Source organism: Oncorhynchus nerka, linkage group LG8 (genome assembly GCF_034236695.1).
Source record: "Oncorhynchus nerka isolate Pitt River linkage group LG8, Oner_Uvic_2.0, whole genome shotgun sequence".
NCBI lineage: Eukaryota > Metazoa > Chordata > Actinopteri > Salmoniformes > Salmonidae > Oncorhynchus > Oncorhynchus nerka.
Genome location: NC_088403.1, coordinates 45,815,328 through 45,834,482, shown reverse-complemented (window position 1 = coordinate 45,834,482; position 19,155 = coordinate 45,815,328).

Below are 19,155 nucleotides of genomic sequence, written 5' to 3'. Positions count from 1 at the left end.
ATTTTCTTTCACTGTTCCTACCCAAATTTGGTGTGGTAGTCTTGGTGGTGGCAGGTCATGTGCCAAAAATATATACTACATGTACAAACACGTATGTGGTATGAATCAGAACTCAAAAGACCAGATTCCATGTGTTTTCTTTCTGTTTACACATTGGGAAAAGATCAGATATGTATCAGATATACCAAATAAGTGTCAAAAGATCAGAACTGAGCTGCCTGTGTAAACATGAAATGTTTCAAGCTATTATTTTACCAAAACTATTTAAGAACAGTATCCTCTTTTACACGCTGAGACCAACTCTGTTCAACAGTTCAAATGCGTGTCCAGCAAATGCCAGCATGATAATACCTGATATCATACTACAATCTCTATTTTGCCAGACTTAAATCTATAAAACCATAATTTGAAAATGAGCCAGAAATACAAGAGTATTTATTTTAGATGTAGGACATAGAGCATGATGAAACTAAGAGGCTCAAATTGAAAGTGTAGTTACTTACTAACACAAGCAGCACAGCCTCATACAACTGTCTCTGAATCATACAGCTGAAGTCGGAAGTTTACATACACCTTAGCCAAATACATTTAAACTCAGTTTTTCACAATTCCTGACATTTAATCCTAGTAAAAATTCCCTGTCTTAAGTCAGTTAGGATCACCACTTTACTTTAAGAATCTGAAATGTCAGAATAATAGTAGAAAGAATTATTTATTTCAGCTTTTACTTCTTTCATCACATTCCCAGTGGGTCAGAAGTTTACATACACTCAATTAGTTTTTGGTAACATTGCCTTTAAATTGTTTTACTTGGGTCAAACGTTTCGGGTAGCCTTCCACAAGCTTCCCACAATAAGTTGGGTGAATTTTGGCCCATTCCTCCTGACAGAGCTGGTGTAACTGAGTCAGGTTTGTAAGCCTCCTTGCTCCCACACTCTTTTTCAGTTCTGCCCAGAAATGTTATATGGGATTGAGGTCAGTGCTTTGTGATGGCCATTCCAATACCTTGACTTTGTTGTCCTTAAGCCATTTTTCCACAACTATGGAAGTATGCTTGGGGTCATTGTCCATTTGGAAGACACATTTGAGACCAAGCTTTAACTTCCTGACTGATGTCTTGAGATGTTTCTTCAATATATCCACATAATTTTCCTGCCTCATGATGACATCTATTTTGTGAAGTACACCAGTCCATCCTGCAGCAAAGCACCCCCACAACATGATGCTTCCACCCCCGTGCTTCACGGTTGGGATGGTGTTCTTCGGCTTGCAAGCCTCCCCCTTTTTCCTCCAAACATAACAATGGTCATTATGGCCAAACAGTTCATGGTTCCATGGTGTTTATACTTGCGTGCTATTGTTTGTACAGATGAACGTGGTATCTTCAGGCATTTGGAAATTGCTCCCAAGGATGAACCAGACTTGTGCAGGTCTACAATTTTTTTCTGAGGTCTTGGCTGACTTCTTTGGATTTTCCCATGATGTCAAGCAAAGAGGCACTGAGTTTGAAGGTAGGCCTTGAAATACATCCACAGGTACACCTCCAATTGACTCAAATGATGTCAATTGGCCTATCAGAAGCTTCTAAAGCCATGACATAATTTTCTGGAATTTTCCAAGCTGTTTAAAGGCACAGTCAACTTAGTGTATGTAAACTTCTGACCCACTGGAATTATGATACAGTGAATTCTAAGTGAAATAATCTGTCTGTAAACCATTGTTGGAAAAATTACTTGTGCCATGCACAAAGTAGATGTCCTACCGCCTTGCCAAACCTATAGTTTGTTATTAACAAGACATTTGTGTAGTGGTTGAAAAGCGAGTTTTAATGACTCCAACCTAAGTGTACAGTGAGGGAAAAAAAGTATTTGATCCCCTGCTGATTTTGTACATTTGCCCACTGACAAAGAAATGATCAGTCTATAATTTTAATGGTAGGTTTATTTGAACAGTGAGAGACAGAATAACAACAACAAAATCCAGAAAAACGCATGTCACTCAAGGACAGACTTGTCCCAAATCCATTCCTGTGTTGTCTTGGCTGTGTGCTTAGGGTTGTTCTCCTGTTGGAAGGTGAACCTTTGCCCCAGTCTGAGGTCCTGAGCGCCCAGGAGCAGGTTTTCATCAAAGATCTCTCAGTACTTTGCTCCGTTCAGCTTTCCCTCAATCCTGACTAGTCTCCCAGTCCCTGCCGCTGAAAAACATCCCCACAGCGTGATGCTGCCACCACCATGCTTCACCGTAGGGATGGTGCCAGGTTTCCTCCAGACGTGACGCTCGTCATTCAGGCATTCAGAGAATCTTGTTTCTCATGGTCTGAGAGTCCTTTTGGTGCCTTTTGGCAAACTCCAAGCAGGCTGAGGAGTGGCTTCCGTCTGGCCACTACCATAAAGGCCTGATTGGTCGAGTACAGCAGAGATGGTTGTCCTTCTGGAGAGTTTTCCCATCTCCACAGAGGATCTCTGGAGCTCTGTCAGAGTGACCATCAGGTCTTGGTCACCTCCCTGACCAAGGCCCTTCTCCCCCGATTGCTCAGTTTGGCCGGGCGGCCAGCTCTAGGAAGAGTCTTGGTGGTTCCAAACTTCTTCCATTTTAGAATGATGGAGGCCACTGTGTTCTTGGGGACCTTCAATGCTGCAGAAATATTTGTGTGCCTTTTACAAATCATGTCCAATCAATTTAATTTACCACAAGTGGACTCCAATCAAGTTGTAGAAACATCTCATGGAAACAGGATGCACCTGAGCTCAATGTCGAGTCTCATAGCAAAGGGTCTGAATACTTATGTAAATAAGGTATTTCTGTTTTGTCATTATGTGGTATGGTGTGTAGATTGATGAGGGAAACACTTATTTAATCCATTTTAGAATAAGGCTGCAATGTAACAAAATGTGGAAAAGGTCTAGGGGTCTGAATACTTTCCGAATGGACTGTACATGCAGAGTGCACTCTGTTCAAGAAAACAATGATATCAAATTAAAGAAAATTAATAGCACACTACTTCTACTTATAAAACAATTGTCTACAAATTAAAACAACAAAGTAATTTATCGTAGCGCATAGATTTATGATCAGAGGCGAAGTGAGAGTGAAAATGCTTTACATGCACCTTTGGTGTTCATGATGATAGAAACCACAAAGTGTAGGGGTTGATATTTACATTTACATTTAAGTCATTTAGCAGACGCTCTTATCCAGAGCGACTTACAAATTGGTGCGTTCACCTTAAGACATCCAGTGGAACAGCCACTTTACAATAGTGCATCTAAATCTTTTAAGGGGGGGGGTGAGAAGGATTACTTTATCCTATCCTAGGTATTCCTGAAAGAGGTGGGGTTTCAGGTGTCTCCGGAAGGTGGTGATTGACTCCGCTGTCCTGGCGTCGTGAGGGAGTTTGTTCCACCATTGGGGGGCCAGAGCAGCGAACAGTTTTGACTGGGTGTTGTCCAGGATCACGCCAAGGTTATTAGCGCTCTGGGAGGAGGACACAATGGAGTTGTCAACCGTGATGGCGAGATCATGGAACGGGCAGTCCTTCCCCGGGAGGAAGAGCAGCTCCGTCTTGCCGAGGTTCAGCTTGAGGTGGTGATCCGTCATCCACACTGATATGTCTGCCAGACATGCAGAGATGCGATTCGCCACCTGGTCATCAGAAGGGGGAAAGGAGAAGATTAATTGTGTGTCGTCTGCATAGCAATGATAGGAGAGACCATGTGAGGTTATGACAGAGCCAAGTGACTTGGTGTATAGCGAGAATAGGAGAGGGCCTAGAACAGAGCCCTGGGGGACGCCAGTGGTGAGAGCGCGTGGTGAGGAGACAGATTCTCGCCACGCCACCTGGTAGGAGCGACCTGTCAGGGAGGACGCAATCCAAGCGTGGGCCGCGCCGGAGATGCCCAACACGGAGAGGGTGGAGAGGAGGATCTGATGGTTCACAGTATCGAAGGCAGCCGATAGGTCTAGAAGGATGAGAGCAGAGGAGAGAGAGTTAGCTTTAGCAGTGCGGAGGGCCTCCGTGATACAGAGAAGAGCAGTCTCAGTTGAATGACTAGTCTTGAAACCTGACTGATTTGGATCAAGAAGGTCATTCTGAGAGAGATAGCGGGAGAGCTGGCCAAGGACGGCACGTTCAAGAGTTTTGGAGAGAAAATAAAGAAGGGATACTGGTCTGTAGTTGTTGACATCGGAGGGATCGAGTGTAGGTTTTTTCAGAAGGGGTGCAACTCTCGCTCTCTTGAAGACAGAAGGGACGTAGCCAGCGGTCAGGGATGAGTTGATGAGCGAGGTGAGGTAAGGGAGAAGGTCTCCGGAAATGGTCTGGAGAAGAGAGGCGGGAATAGGGTCAAGCGGGCAGGTTGTTGGGCGGCCGGCCGTCACAAGACGCGAGATTTCATCTGGAGAGAGAGGGGAGAAAGAGGTCAGAGCACAGGGTAGGGCAGTGTGAGCAGAACCAGCGGTGTCGTTTGACTTAGCAAACGAGGATCGGATGTCGTCGACCTTCTTTTCAAAATGGTTGACGAAGTCATCTGCAGAGAGGGAGGAGGGGGGAGGGGAGGAGGATTCAGGAGGGAGGAGAAGGTGGCAAAGAGCTTCCTAGGGTTAGAGGCAGATGCTTGGACTTTAGAGTGGTAGAAAGTGGCTTTAGCAGCAGAGACAGAAGAGGAAAATGTAGAGAGGAGGGAGTGAAAGGATGCCAGGTCCGCAGGGAGGCGAGTTTTCCTCCATTTCCGCTCGGCTGCCCGGAGCCCTGTTCTGTGAGCTCGCAATGAGTCGTCGAGCCACGGAGCAGGAGGGGAGGACCGATAGGGGACATAGAGAATCAAGGGATGCAGAAAGGGAGGAGAGGAGGGTTGAGGAGGCAGAATCAGGAGATAGGTTGGAGAAGGTTTGAGCAGAGGGAAGAGATGATAGGATGGAAGAGGAGAGAGTAGCGGGGGAGAGAGCGAAGATTGGGACGGCGCGATACCATCCGAGTAGGGGCAGTGTGGGAAGTGTTGGATGAGAGCAAGAGGGAAAAGGATACAAGGTAGTGGTCGGAGACTTGGAGGGGAGTTGCAGTGAGGTTAGTGGAAGAACAGCATCTAGTAAAGATGAGGTCGAGCGTATTGCCTGCCTTGTGAGTAGAGGGGAAGGTGAGAGGGTGAGGTCAAAGAGGAGAGGAGTGGAAAGAAGGAGGCAGAGAGGAATGAGTCAAAGGTAGACGGGGGAGGTTAAAGTCGCCCAGAACTGTGAGAGGTGAGCCGTCCTCAGGAAAGGAGCTTATCAAGGCATCAAGCTCATTGATGAACTCTCCGAGGGAACCTGGAGGGCGATAAATGATAAGGATGTTAAGCTTGAAAGGGCTGGTAACTGTGACAGCATGGAATTCAAAGGAGGCGATAGACAGATGGGTAAGGGGAGAAAGAGAGAATGACCACTTGGGAGAGATGAGTATCCCGGTGCCACCACCCCGCTGACCAGAAGCTCTCGGGGTGTGCGAGAACACGTGGGCGGACGAAGAGAGAGCAGTAGGAGTAGCAGTGTTATCTGTGGTGATCCATGTTTCCGTCAGTGCCAAGAAGTCGAGGGACTGGAGGGAGGCATAGGCTGAGATGAACTCTGCCTTGTTGGCCGCAGATCGGCAGTTCCAGAGGCTACCGGAGACCTGGAACTCCACGTGGGTCGTGCGCGCTGGGACCACCAGATTAGAGTGGCCGCGGCCACTTGGTGTGGAGCGTTTGTATGGTCTGTGCAGAGAGGAGAGAACAGGGATCGACAGACACATAGTTGACAGGCTACAGAAGAGGCTACGCTAATGCAAAGGAGATTGGAATGACAAGTGGACTACACGTCTCGAATGTTCAGAAAGTTAAGCTTACGTAGCAGGAATCTTATTGACTAAAATAATTCAAATGATACAGTACTGCTGAAGTAGGCTAGCTGGCAGTGGCTGCGTTGTTGTTGTTCTATCTCTCTATAGTGCTGTTTCTTCTATTATGGTCTCTTGTTTCTTTAGAGGTTTCACTTTGTTGTCCTTTTTCTTTTCCTTTTTCTTCTGTCCTTATTTTGTCTTCCTTTCTTCTGTTAACTAGATATTTTTTGTTGTTATTCTTTGTAAGCTAGCTAGCTTCTTCCAGGAGAGTCCCTAGCAACTGCTTAGCAACAAGTAAACAATTCAGCTAGCAATTCAGCTAGCTAAGATAACTGTACAATTTTATGAAAAATAGTTACTTCTTCAAAAGCCTGTCTTTTTGGTTTGTTCCTTGTTTTGTCTTCTATTGAGTCTTGCAGTTTTCTCTTGATTTTTTCGATGTACTTCACTCTAAAAAAATATTTAAATCTCAATATATACAGGAGCTCATTTTTCAGCAGCTGCTCAATTTGGAACTCCGGAACACACCAATATATATGAAATATATATATATTTATATATATATATATATATATTATTATATATTATATATATATATGATATGAAGTCATGTGATTGGGGAGAAGTGTGTGTGTGTATGTGTGTGTGTGTGTGTGTGTGTGTCCTTCTGTTCCTTTTTTAAAGTCAGAAAATCGTAACCTGAAGTTGCTGCGACAAGACAACAAATGTAGATTAGAGATTAGAGAGTGGGATACTTCATCACAATGCTGAAAACATAATGAGCTCCTCGTCTGTGATTTGGAGAAGATGGCTTCCGTGTGACAAGGTGAGTGTGTTGTTCTGCTTCTTTGTGAACACATTGAGATGATAGAAAGACTCCACTTTGAAGTCTGTGTTGTTTTTGTCGATTTTATTTACTTAGCAATAGTTTGACGCAATTTTGTGAAAGAAAATATAGTTATGAATGATATAAATAAGCGCAAGAAGAATCCCAGGAGAAAGGCTCATAAGGAAAACCTCTGCCATATAAGTCCAACATTCAGCAAGAAAGATGGATTTCTCTCAAATCTATGCACATCCAACATAAATAATGACATTCTATTTCTGTGATTTACACAATTCCCAAACAATGGTCCCCCGAACCCAGTTGGAAAATGAGCTATAGAAAAAAAATAGAGACATTTCTGTGCAGACAAACTACTCCAAAATATCTGTTCTACTTTATCATAACATTTGTGTCAAATATGTGCTACATCAGTTGTAAAACTTGAGTACAGAGGGCCAGTACGTGTCATTGTTAATTGTAAAGAGATAATTATCTGCATTCCGCAATAAATCCTGGAGCTATTTATATTTGAGTCATTTATCAGAAACTCTTAATCAGCATGGGATACAGTTAGAGCATTCACCTTAAAGGGTTAACTGGGGAGAACGGGCTCGTGGTAATGGCTAGAGCAGAGTCAGTGGACTGGTATCTTAATGCCATTCCATTTACTCCATTCCAGCCTTTATTATGAGCCGTCCTCCCCTCAGCAGCCTCCATTGAGTGAAAGAATTCCTTTGCTTGAAGGCATCTTAACCACAGATGATGGTATCTTCATAATTAATACATTTTTACACCTTTCTCTCCCTAATTTCGTGATATCCAATTCGTAGTTACAGGCTTGTCCCATCGCTGCAACTGGGGAGGCGGGTGAGTATCTTCTGAGTATCTACTGATTCTGTTGGAGAGATTTATACTACATCATATAACTAAGGAATCTATTTCCATGTGTTTGATCCCATTCCATTCACTCCATTCCAGACATTATTATGAGCCGTCCTCCCCTCAGCAGCCTCCATTGAGGGAAACAATTCCTTTGCTTAAAGGCATCTTAACCACAGATGAGGGTGAGTATCTACTGATTCTGTCGCAGAGCTTTATTCATATAACCAAGGGATCTTTGTATTCTGTATTCTGTCCGTTAATGATGCTATTTCTCTGTCAGATGTCATCATAAAAGACACAAAACTTGTTCTGATTGGAGGTTATGGAAAGAATTCAGTTGGAAACATCATCCTAGGACGAACTAAGCTTACACGGTGGACATCATTTTAAAAGACATATGTGAGGATAGATCGTAGTTGGCACATCACATTGCTTCGCACACCAGGCTCCTTTAGACATTTAAATAGTGACAACCATATAAAAGAGGAAACTTTACATGGAGTGCAAAGCTTATTTATCCCTGGATCTCACGTCATCCTTCTGTACTGAACAAAAATATAAACACAACATGCAACAATTTTACTGAGTCACAGTTCATATAAGGAAATCAGTCCATTTAAATGTAAAACAATGATGCCATAATCAATGGGTTTTACATGATTGTGCAGGAGCGCAGTCATGGGTGGGTCTGGGAGGGAATAGGCCCACCCACCTCCCAGGCCCACCCTTTTCCCCACAAAAGGTCTTCATTACAGACAGAAATACTCCTCAGTTTCATCAGCTGTCTGGGTGGCTCGTCTCAGATAATCACACAGGTGAAGAAGCCGGATGTGGAGGTCCTGGGCTGGTGTGGTTACACATGGTCTGCGGTTGGATGCACTGCCAAATTCTCTAAAACAACGCTGGAGGCGGCTTATAGTAGATAAATGAACATTTAATTATCTGGCAACAGCTCTGGTGGACATTCCTGCAGTCAGCATGCCAATTGCACGCTCCCTCAAAACTTCTGTGGCAATTGTGTTGTGTTACAAAACTACACATTTCAGAGTGGTCTATTATTGTCTCCAGCACAAGGTGCACCTGTGTAATGATCATGCTGTATAATCAGCTTCTTGTTATGCCACATCTGTCAGGTGAATGGATTACCTTGGCAATGGAGCAATGCGCACTAACAAGGATGTAAACAAATTTGTGCACAAAATTGGAGAAGAACATGTTTCTTTTTTGTGCTATGGAACATCACATGGGATCTTGTATTTCAGCTCACGAAACATGGGGGCAACACTTGTTGCATTTATATTTTTGTTCAGTATAGTTAAAGTAGGTTGCAGGAAGTCTACTCTTTGGAAAATAACAGGAAGACAGGCATTGGATACGCTTTTTACTAAAGCAGGTTGGGACCACACCATGGTGCTGTTCACAAGAGGGGAAAATATCAAACGTACCATTGAGGACTACATCACTAGCAACAAGCTCGGTGACCTAATAAAACAATGTCAAAACAGCTATCATGTTTGCCATACAAATAGAAAACATGATACAGAAGCTCTTGAAAATCAACATAGACAAAACAGCTTAACAGATAAAAACATGTATTATTCAGGAGAATCCCATTGAATCAGACTATTCAATTCAGTGCAGTTGCATTCTTACTGCATATCCTTAGACTAAGCGGAACCAAAAACACCCCAGCCTGTTTTGATCACAGATCCTGAACATTTCAGCTGTTTGTCATTGATTTAGGCCACAATTGCTTACAGATTTGATAGACATTTAAATAAAAGGTTAAATAAAACATTTAAAATATATATATATATATATATTTAATCAGGATTTGACAAACAAAAGCCATGACTAGGATCCTGACTTTTCCCCACTTCATATTTGTTACCAATTACCACATTGTTACTTACCTTACAGATCACAAAGTCAGCTAATTTCCACCCTATTCATATGTAAATACATTTGATTCATACACTGGCTTGTCTGGCTGGCATGTTTTCATTTTAAAACAGGCATTGCCTTATCTACACTGAAAAAAATATTAGTCCTCTATTATGATAAAAAAATATATATAGCTCATTAGTACCCCCTTGTGGTTGACTATATGTTTGATTAGACATGCAATAATGTTAACGGCAGACAGAAAAGAAAGGATACCTGTCTCATTTTTGATGTCAGTGGGGTTGGTAAGGGATTGTCCCTGGAAAAGATAGAGAGATGAGTTGTGAGAAACTCCAGGGTGGTGTCATGACCACCCTACACCATAACGGTACGTACCTGGAAGTGGTGGTTACTTAGCGTGACCCAGTGGTTAACCTTGAGATTTACTATTTGGAGAAACCACTGGGCCAGTGTTGGTACTGCTGACAGCATGGTCATGTCACCCACCACGAGTAGGCAATTGGAAATATTTATCACCTGAAATGTTATATTCACCTTAACGGATGGTGAGCCCAGCTAGGAGTGAAAGAGCACCAAGCTTTCCCAGGTCTCGCCTTCCTTTCGTCCTTCTTCCAAGCCAAGTCATTTGCCCGGATGTCGAAGCACTTGGTCCCCTTGATTCTCCTCCGGTGGCTCTCCTTTTTCTCATATGCCTTGTCCATGTTCAGTCTCGCCTTGACTGATAATAGAAATGAATGCAATTATATTTCATATTATTACAAATGCATCTCTTATATAGCTCTTGGAAGGCCAGAAAATAAATTAACAGCGGACAATAATTTTGACCTGGTTCGACAACTTCCACCACATCAGGTGGAGTATCAGTGATCTCAAAAGTACGTTATACAAAAAGCAATAGAAAAACACTAAGTCAATCATACATTTTTTATACTACAGTATAGGCAATACTTTTATATGCAAATGCATTGTTTACCCCAGTAAACGGCTGCGGATCCCATCCGTACAGTCGGCAAAAGGTTGAGTACTCTGGAGGCCTGGACGCTAACGTTGGGTGCAAAGATAATTACCTTCAGGTTGTTCTGCCACCATTCCTAGGAACCCGTCAAGGCCTTGCCCATGGCAGTCTCGAGGGTGTGGTTGGTCCGTTCATCCAAACCTGGAGGAGGGGGTAGGAAAGGGATATGACAATGGAATATATTGAAATGTCTGGTTATGTACCATGGGAAAATCAAATCAAATCAAATCAAATCAAATTTATTTATATAGCCCTTCGTACATCAGCTGATATCTCAAAGTGCTGTACAGAAACCCAGCCTAAAACCCCAAACAGCAAACAATGCAGGTGTAAAAGCACGGTGGCTAGGAAAAACTCCCTAGAAAGGCCAAAACCTAGGAAGAAACCTAGAGAGGAACCAGGCTATGTGGGGTGGCCAGTCCTCTTCTGGCTGTGCCGGGTAGAGATTATAACAGAACATGACCAAGATGTTCAAATGTTCATAAATGACCAGCATGGTCGAATAATAATAAGGCAGAACAGTTGAAACTGGAGCAGCAGCACAGTCAGGTGGACTGGGGACAGCAAGGAGTCATCATGTCAGGTAGTCCTGGGGCACGGTCCTAGGGCTCAGGTCCTCGAGAGAGAGAGAAAGAAGAGAGAATTAGAGAGAGCATATGTGGGGTGGCCAGTCCTCTTCTGGCTGTGCCGGGTGGAGATTATAACAGAACGTGGCCAAGATGTTCAAATGTTCATAAATGACCAGCATGGTTGAATAATAGTAAGGCAGAACAGTTGAAACTGGAGCAGCAGCATGGCCAGGTGGACTGGGGACAGCAAGGAGTCATCATGTCAGGTAGTCCTGGGACATGGTCCTAGGGCCCAGGCCAGTTGAAACTGGAGCAGCAGCATGGCCAGGTGGACTGGGGACAGCAAGGAGTCATCATGTCAGGTAGTCCTGGGGCATGGTCCTAGGGCTCAGGTCCTCCGAGAGAGAGAAAGAAAGAGAGAAGGAGAGAATTAGAGAACGCACACTTAGATTCACACAGGACACCGAATAGGACAGGAGAAGTACTCCAGATATAACAAACTGACCCTAGCCCCGACACATAAACTAATGCAGCATAAATACTGGAGGCTGAGACAGGAGGGGTCAGGAGACACTGTGGCCCCAACCCGAGGACACCCCGGACAGGGCCAAACAGGAAGGATATAACCCCACCCACTTTGCCAAAGCACAGCCCCCCACACCACTAGAGGGATATCTTCAACCACCAACTTACCATCCTGAGACAAGGCCGAGTATAGCCCACAAAGATCTCCGCCACGGCACAACCCAAGGGGGGGCGCCAACCCAGACAGGCCGACCACAACAGTGAATCAACCCACCCAGGTGACGCACCCCCCCCAGGGACGGCATGAGAGAGCCCCAGTAAGCCAGTGACTCAGCCCCCGTAACAGGGTAGAGGCAGAGAATCCCAGTGGAAAGAGGGGAATCGGCCAGGCAGAGACAGCAAGGGCGGTTCGTTGCTCCAGAGCCTTTCCGTTCACCTTCCCACTCCTGGGCCAGACTACACTCAATCATATGACCCACTGAAGAGATGAGTCTTCAGTAAAGACTTAAAGGTTGAGACCGAGTTTGCGTCTCTGACATGGGTAGGCAGACCGTTCCATAAAAATGGAGCTCTATAGGAGAAAGCCCTGCCTCCAGCTGTTTGCTTAGAAATTCTAGGGACAATTAGGAGGCCTGCGTCTTGTGACCGTAGCGTACGTGTAGGTATGTACGGCAGGACCAAATCAGAGAGATAGGTAGGAGCAAGCCCATGTAATGCTTTGTAGGTTAGCAGTAAAACCTTGAAATCAGCCCTTGCTTTGACAGGAAGCCAGTGTAGAGAGGCTAGCACTGGAGTAATATGATCAAATTTTTTGGTTCTAGTCAGGATTCTAGCAGCCGTATTCAGCACTAACTGAAGTTTATTTAGTGCTTTATCCGGGTAGCCGGAAAATAGAGCATTGCAGTAGTCTAACCTAGAAGTGACAAAACAAAATCGAATTGTAACAAACAAAAAAAAACTACAACAAACCATTGGTGACAGAATATAACCTATAACACCCCTACCTTGTTCCAGAGTACACGACCTCGGTCGCGCAAGATGACCTCAGGAGAACCATGGGTGTTGAAGACATCATCGCCTTGGAGGTGGCCTCGCCAGTCTGGTCCTTGATGGGTATCATACACAAGAAAATACATTTTGGGTTCCAAGCAGCCTTTTTAAATGGGTTACAGAAGGGAATGTAGAGTTAAGTACATTCTCTTCCTTTACAGACCTTAATGGGTATTGCCTCCACCCACTTGGTAAAATAATCGGTCGCCATCAGGCTAGACTGGTACTCACTGAAGCAGAAGGTGACAAATTGAAACATTCTGTTCTCTCTGATATGACATTCATTGAAATCATAACAAATGTGAGATATAATAGAATGTGATCGATGAACAAACTGTTATTACACATGCCCAGCTGTCCACATCCTTGACAATCCCTTGCAAAAAAGCGTATGTTGATTTTGGCAATCATGCGCTTCACTCAGAAATGGCCAACATGCATCTCGGTCAGCATGGGTTCCTTCTCCTCAGTGAAAATCACCCACCTGTGTGGCTGGCCATCCTTCCCCCGTAGGTACATGTGATTGCCTAACAAGTTTGAAGACAAGAGTTGTTGTAGTAGTCAAGTCGAAGTCATTTTGCACAACTGACTTTCTCTCCGTCTTTCACTCTTTTCCCACCTCTCTTTCATTCTCACCCTTTATTTCTCCCTACTCTCTCTTTGTCTGTGTGTCTGTCTAGCAAAGACACCAAGTTAAGGGCAGTTGGAATGACCATAATTGCTTAGACCTATCCATTTGATTGATCAGAGTTAACTTATAACTAGACACCTCAATATGACAGTCATATAACTAAATGTATAATTAGTAACTTCTGGATGATCAACTACCTAGATGGAAAATGGCTGTTCATAGCTAAACCCTTCCAGTTATGTAATAGAAGCGAACTGCTTAATGTTACCCTGAATTAGAGGTCGACCGATTATGATTTTTCAATGCAGATACCGATACGATTAATGGAAGACCAAAAAAAGCCGATACCGATTAATCGGCCGATTTAAAAAATAAATGAAAAACGTATTTGTAATAATGACAATTACAACAATACTGAATTAACACTTATTTTAACTTAATATAATACATCAATAAAATCAATTTAGCCTCAAGTAGATAATGAAACATGTTCAATTTGGTTTAAATAATGCAAAAACAAAGTGTTGGAGAAGAACGTAAAAGTGCAATATGTGCTATGTAAGAAAGCTAACATTTCAGTTCCTTGCTCAAAACATGAGAACATATGAAAGCTGGTGGTTCATTTTAACATGAGTCTTCAATATTCCCAGGTAAGAAGTTTTAGGTTGTAGTTATTATAGGACTATTTCCCTCAAAACCATTTGTATTTCATTAACCTTTGACTATTGGATGTTCTTATAGGCACTTTAGTATAGCCAGTGTAACAGTATATAGCTTCCGTCCCTCTCCTCGCTCCTCCCTGGGCTCGAACCAGCAACACGACAACAGACAACAGCCACCACATCGAAGCGTTACCCATGCAGAGCAAGGGAAACAACCACCCCAAGGCTCAGAGCGAGTGAAGTTTGAAACGCTATTAGCACGCACTAACTAGCCAGCCATTTCAGTTCGGTCACACCAGCCTCATCTTGGGAGTTGATAGGTTTGAAGTCATAAACAGCGCAATGCTTGACACACAACTAAGAGCTGCTGGCAAAAAGCACGAAAGTGCTGTTTGAATGAATGTTTACGAGCCAGCTTCTGCCTACCACCGCTCAGTCAGATACTTAGATACTTGTATGCTTGTATGCTCAGTCAGATTATATGCAACACAGGACACGCTAGATAATATCTAGTAATATCATCAACCATGTGTAGTTAACTAGTGATTATGATTGATTGTTTTTTATAAGATAAGTTTAATGCTAGCTAGCAACTTACCTTGGCTTACTGCATTTGCGTAACAGGCAGTCTCCTTGTGGAGTGCAACGAGAGAGAGGCAGGTCGTTATTGCGTTGGACTACTTAACTGTAAAGTTGCAAGATTGTGTCCCCCGAGCTGACATGGTGAAAATCTGTCTTTCTGCCCCTGAATGAGGCAGTTAACCCACCGTTCCTAGGCCATCATTGAAAATAAGAATGTGTTCTTAACTGACTTGCCGAGTTAAATAAAGATTAAATAAAGGTGGGGAGAAAGAAAATAAATAAATAAAAATTGGCAAATCGAACGATTTCCGATTGTTATGAAAACTTGAAATCGGCCCTAATTAATCGGCCATTCCGATTAATCGGTCGACCTCTACCCTGAATAGTGCATTTCTGCCCTCTACGAATGTTGCGCCTCTTGTCGAGATCAGTGGTGCCATAGTACTTCGCCTGGTTGGAAAGATGAAATAAGACCTCCTCGAGGGATACCATTGAAGTGCAAGCTAACATTACATACAAACTGAAAGCATCAAAAACAATTAGCTAGCTAACGTTAGTTAAACAAAACTGTCTGGCTAACGTTAGCTAGGCTGATGTAAGTAAAAAAGTAACGTTAGCTATCAATTTAAATCCCAAAACATCTTAAATTATTTATCCCTATTTAACAATATGTTGTTATATAAAGACAAATATATGGTAAAGAAAAATAAACACTTGCCATCTTCTTCTTCTAACGTTTGTTAGACTACATACGAGGTCTTCTTCTTTGATACTATGGCGGTCTGCAAACAAATGTCACAAGCGCATGTCGCCACCCACTGCCTTGGCTTTATATCAGGCCAAATAATTAACAAACTGCCAACGCCCATCCTACAGGCTCTGGGGCCTGAGAAACAAAAGCATCTTCGGACAGTGTTCTTTTTCACTGTTTCGGCAGTCCTGGAAACCCCAAAACCGTTCTTGCAGGGGGACACTATTTGGCATGATTTTTCAATTGTTTTCCATAAATGACCACTGTAGTGGAAGGATGAGAAGGTGATAATACGCCTGACTTGCTGGCGTTCCCATGGAAGTCCGGGGGTCACTGACGCCAGGAGAGGTGTGTGAATTAAATTGTCATGTTTGGATTGTTCAAGAGTTCGTAAAGAGATATGAATTTGTATACAATTGAAGTCGGAAGTTTACATACACTTAGATTGGAGTCATTAAAACTCGCTTTTCAACCACTCCACAAATTTCTTGTTAACGAACTATAGTTTTGGTAAGTCGTTTAGGACATCTACATTATGCATGACACAAGTCATTTTTCCAACATTTGTTTACAGACAGATTATTTCACTTATAATTCACTGTATCACAATTCCAGTGGGTCAGAAGTTTACATACACTAAGTTGACTGTGCCTTTAAACAGCTTGGAAAATTCCTGAAATTTATGTCATGACTTTAGAAGCTTCTAATAGGCTAATTGACATCATTTGAGGTGTACCTGTAGATGTATTTCAAGGCCTGCATTCAAACTCAGTGCCTCTTTGCTTGACATCATGGGAAAATCCAAAGAAATCAGCCAAGACCTCAGAAAACAAATTGTAGACCTCCACAAGTCTGGTTCATCTTCGGGAGAAATGTCCAAACGCCTGAAGGTACCACGTTCATCTGTACAAACAATAGTACGCAAGTGTAAACACCACGCAGCTGGCATACATACATACCACTCAGGAAGGAGACATGTTCTGTCTCCTGGAGATTAAAGTACTTTGGTGCGAAAAGTGCAAATCAATCCCAGAACAACAGCAAAGGACCTTGTGAAGATGCTGGAGGAAACAGGTACAAAAGTATCTATAGCCACAGCCAATTTAACTGTATATTTTATTGTACTGTAAGTGCTATGGATTTGTTGTTACACGGAGTGTTATTTTGTATGTCAGGCAGCTGATAGAGGGAGCGACAGAAGGATTCGCTCTTATCATTTACATTGAGTTGATTAGATTTTAATCTGGCTGTGTTTTCCTATATTTTGTAATAACTAGCAAAGTGCAAATAAATGTTGATTTCGGGTTCAGTGTGAATTTCTGCTTGAATTTGGTTAAAAGGACAGTGAATTTGGTCATACTTTGAGAACTTGCTACCAAGCTCATGTGTGTTAGACACATATTTTCACTTAGAGACTATTCTGAATTGAAGACACGTGCTACCACGTTGTTTTAACCTATTGGTGATAGTCATATACTCTGTGTTATTCCGTAATGTATAATGTATTTCATGTACACTGTAATTGTCTGAGTGTCAATTCTTTCATCCTACTAGTTCAATAGAGTAACTGCATTCCGTGTTTTACAGAGTAATTATTTGGTTGACTAAATCCTTATTGAAAAAGGTCTATTGGTAGTGGTTATGTACACTATACACATACTGTAGCATACTCTTGTGTACCACCTTGACATCTCTGATCTGCTTGCCTCAATAAATGAATGCTAGAACATATGTTGCCAGAATTAGCTACTTGTATCCAGTCTCGTAATAATTGCATAATGGTGCAAATTAGAACTGCTCATTTTAGTCATATTGAGTTGGTGATCCTCCAGAGAAGCACAGGGCCTGGTTGCATTTATTTTTTTTATAGAAAACCACGGTAATATAGGCCTACGCTCAGGAAAAAAGGTGCCATCTAGACCCTAAAGGGATTCTTCCGCTGTCCCCATAGGAGAACCCTTTTTGTTTCCAGGTAGAACCCCTTTGGTGCCTAGGTAGAACCCTTTTGTGTTACATTCCACAGATGGTTCTACATGGAAACTAAAAGGGTTGCTACTCAAACCAAAAGCGGTTCTTCTATGGGGACTGCCGTATAAGCATTTGGAACCGCTTTTTCTAAGAGTGTACTCAACAAGTTCAACCTGTTTAGTTTACACCATTTCATTCTCTACTCCAACATCTGCCTGGTTTTCAAAATAAAACGCAATATAAGCATCACCACCTTTGAATGTTTTCGTCAACCTCTGCTCAGACTTAAATAGCAGTGTCCCAAGAACCTCCTCCAGGGGTGATTGTAGCGTCCTCAAACGGTCTACTACCACCTACCAAACTGCCTTCTCATACAAAGCCATAAAGACATGGAATGGCCTCACCTGAACATGGATTAAGTCAAATCAGACATGCGCACACTGAAATTGATCTAATAGGCAAAAGTGAAATTTTTAATGCAACAGAATACACACTAAAAACACATTACATTTCAATAGGAGCAACACTTTATCTTTGATTACTTTGATTAGATGTGTTTGTGTCTTTTACAAGTCAAATGTACACTAGCCTACTCCCCTATCGACACAGTAAATAATATTGCCTACGTGCTTTCGACAATACTTTATCAACAAAAACATAATTTTTTCAAATAAATCAAATTGGACTTATAAACACAGTAGGCCTAAATATTTCCTAACGATAATCACAACTTAAATATAGCCTACTTACTCCTCAGTTGGATCAAGGACATCTTGGTAATTATTTTCATCGTCTCTAAGGAAAGTAACTATGACAGACACTCGAAAATCGCTTCTGCTGGCTGTAAAAAAAATCAAACAACAGAATGTGTGTCGCTGTGGAGGTCTCAAATATCGTGCCAGTCTCTCACTCTATGAATGGTCACTGCTATCCGGATTACTTGGGACGTCCTTACCTTAAACTAACACTAAACCTAACCATTTTACATTTATACTTGTTAGAGGTAGGAACATCCCAAGGATCCCGAATAGCACAGACCCTCTGGGAAAGTCTATGAAATGCTCTATTCGACTGAAGGGACATCCTAAGGAGCCCGAATAGCACCTCTATTCGACTGAAAGCAGTGGACGCCACAATTATTGGTTGTCTGATTTTGGCAACTGGGAACTGGTAACAACACAGTATCTGATTGGCTAACAACGTTTAGATCTGTATACAGCGAGATAAAATAACATACCGTGAGGTGTTGAGGGAAAGACAGATTAACTATAGATTGGACATCATGTTTTCTAGGCCATTAGCGATAACAGGAAATACACAAGCGTGGGCTACATTATAGTTAAAGGTGGGTATGTCGGAATGTCTGCTTGCACGGGAAAAATTGTAGTTTTTAATTAATGATTTAATTAATGTAAACTATGAACATTATGACTTTAATTAACACTCGATGCAGACATTAGTAACAGGCTGACTACACCATGCGCGAGCGTTGCAAAATAAATGTAGAAATATGTTATTCAATTATTGCACCCACACTGCTCCATGCGCCAACGAGAGTCTGTGTTGCCAAGGGCTAAAATAGAAATCAGTTCTATTTCTGACGCAGATCGCGCTGCAAGTCCTGCCTCTCCCATCTCCTCATTGGTTTATAGAAGCAGGTACCCACGTGCCATCTACTCATTGGTTATACTCACCTGGGTGACTGAAAGACAACCAAGATCAGTGGCAGTAATGCACCTAATTTATGAAAGTTACCAATCACAATATAAAGTCAAGAGAAGAAAAGGCCTGGAAGGAAGAGAGATGACTAGAAACGATTCAGTTGACCATTTTATGTGTGGATGAATTGGCGGATATGAGCAACTTGTGCATTTCAGGTAAAATAACAACTCAATGTTTATATCCCCGGACAAATTAGCTACCAACAGCAAGCTAGCT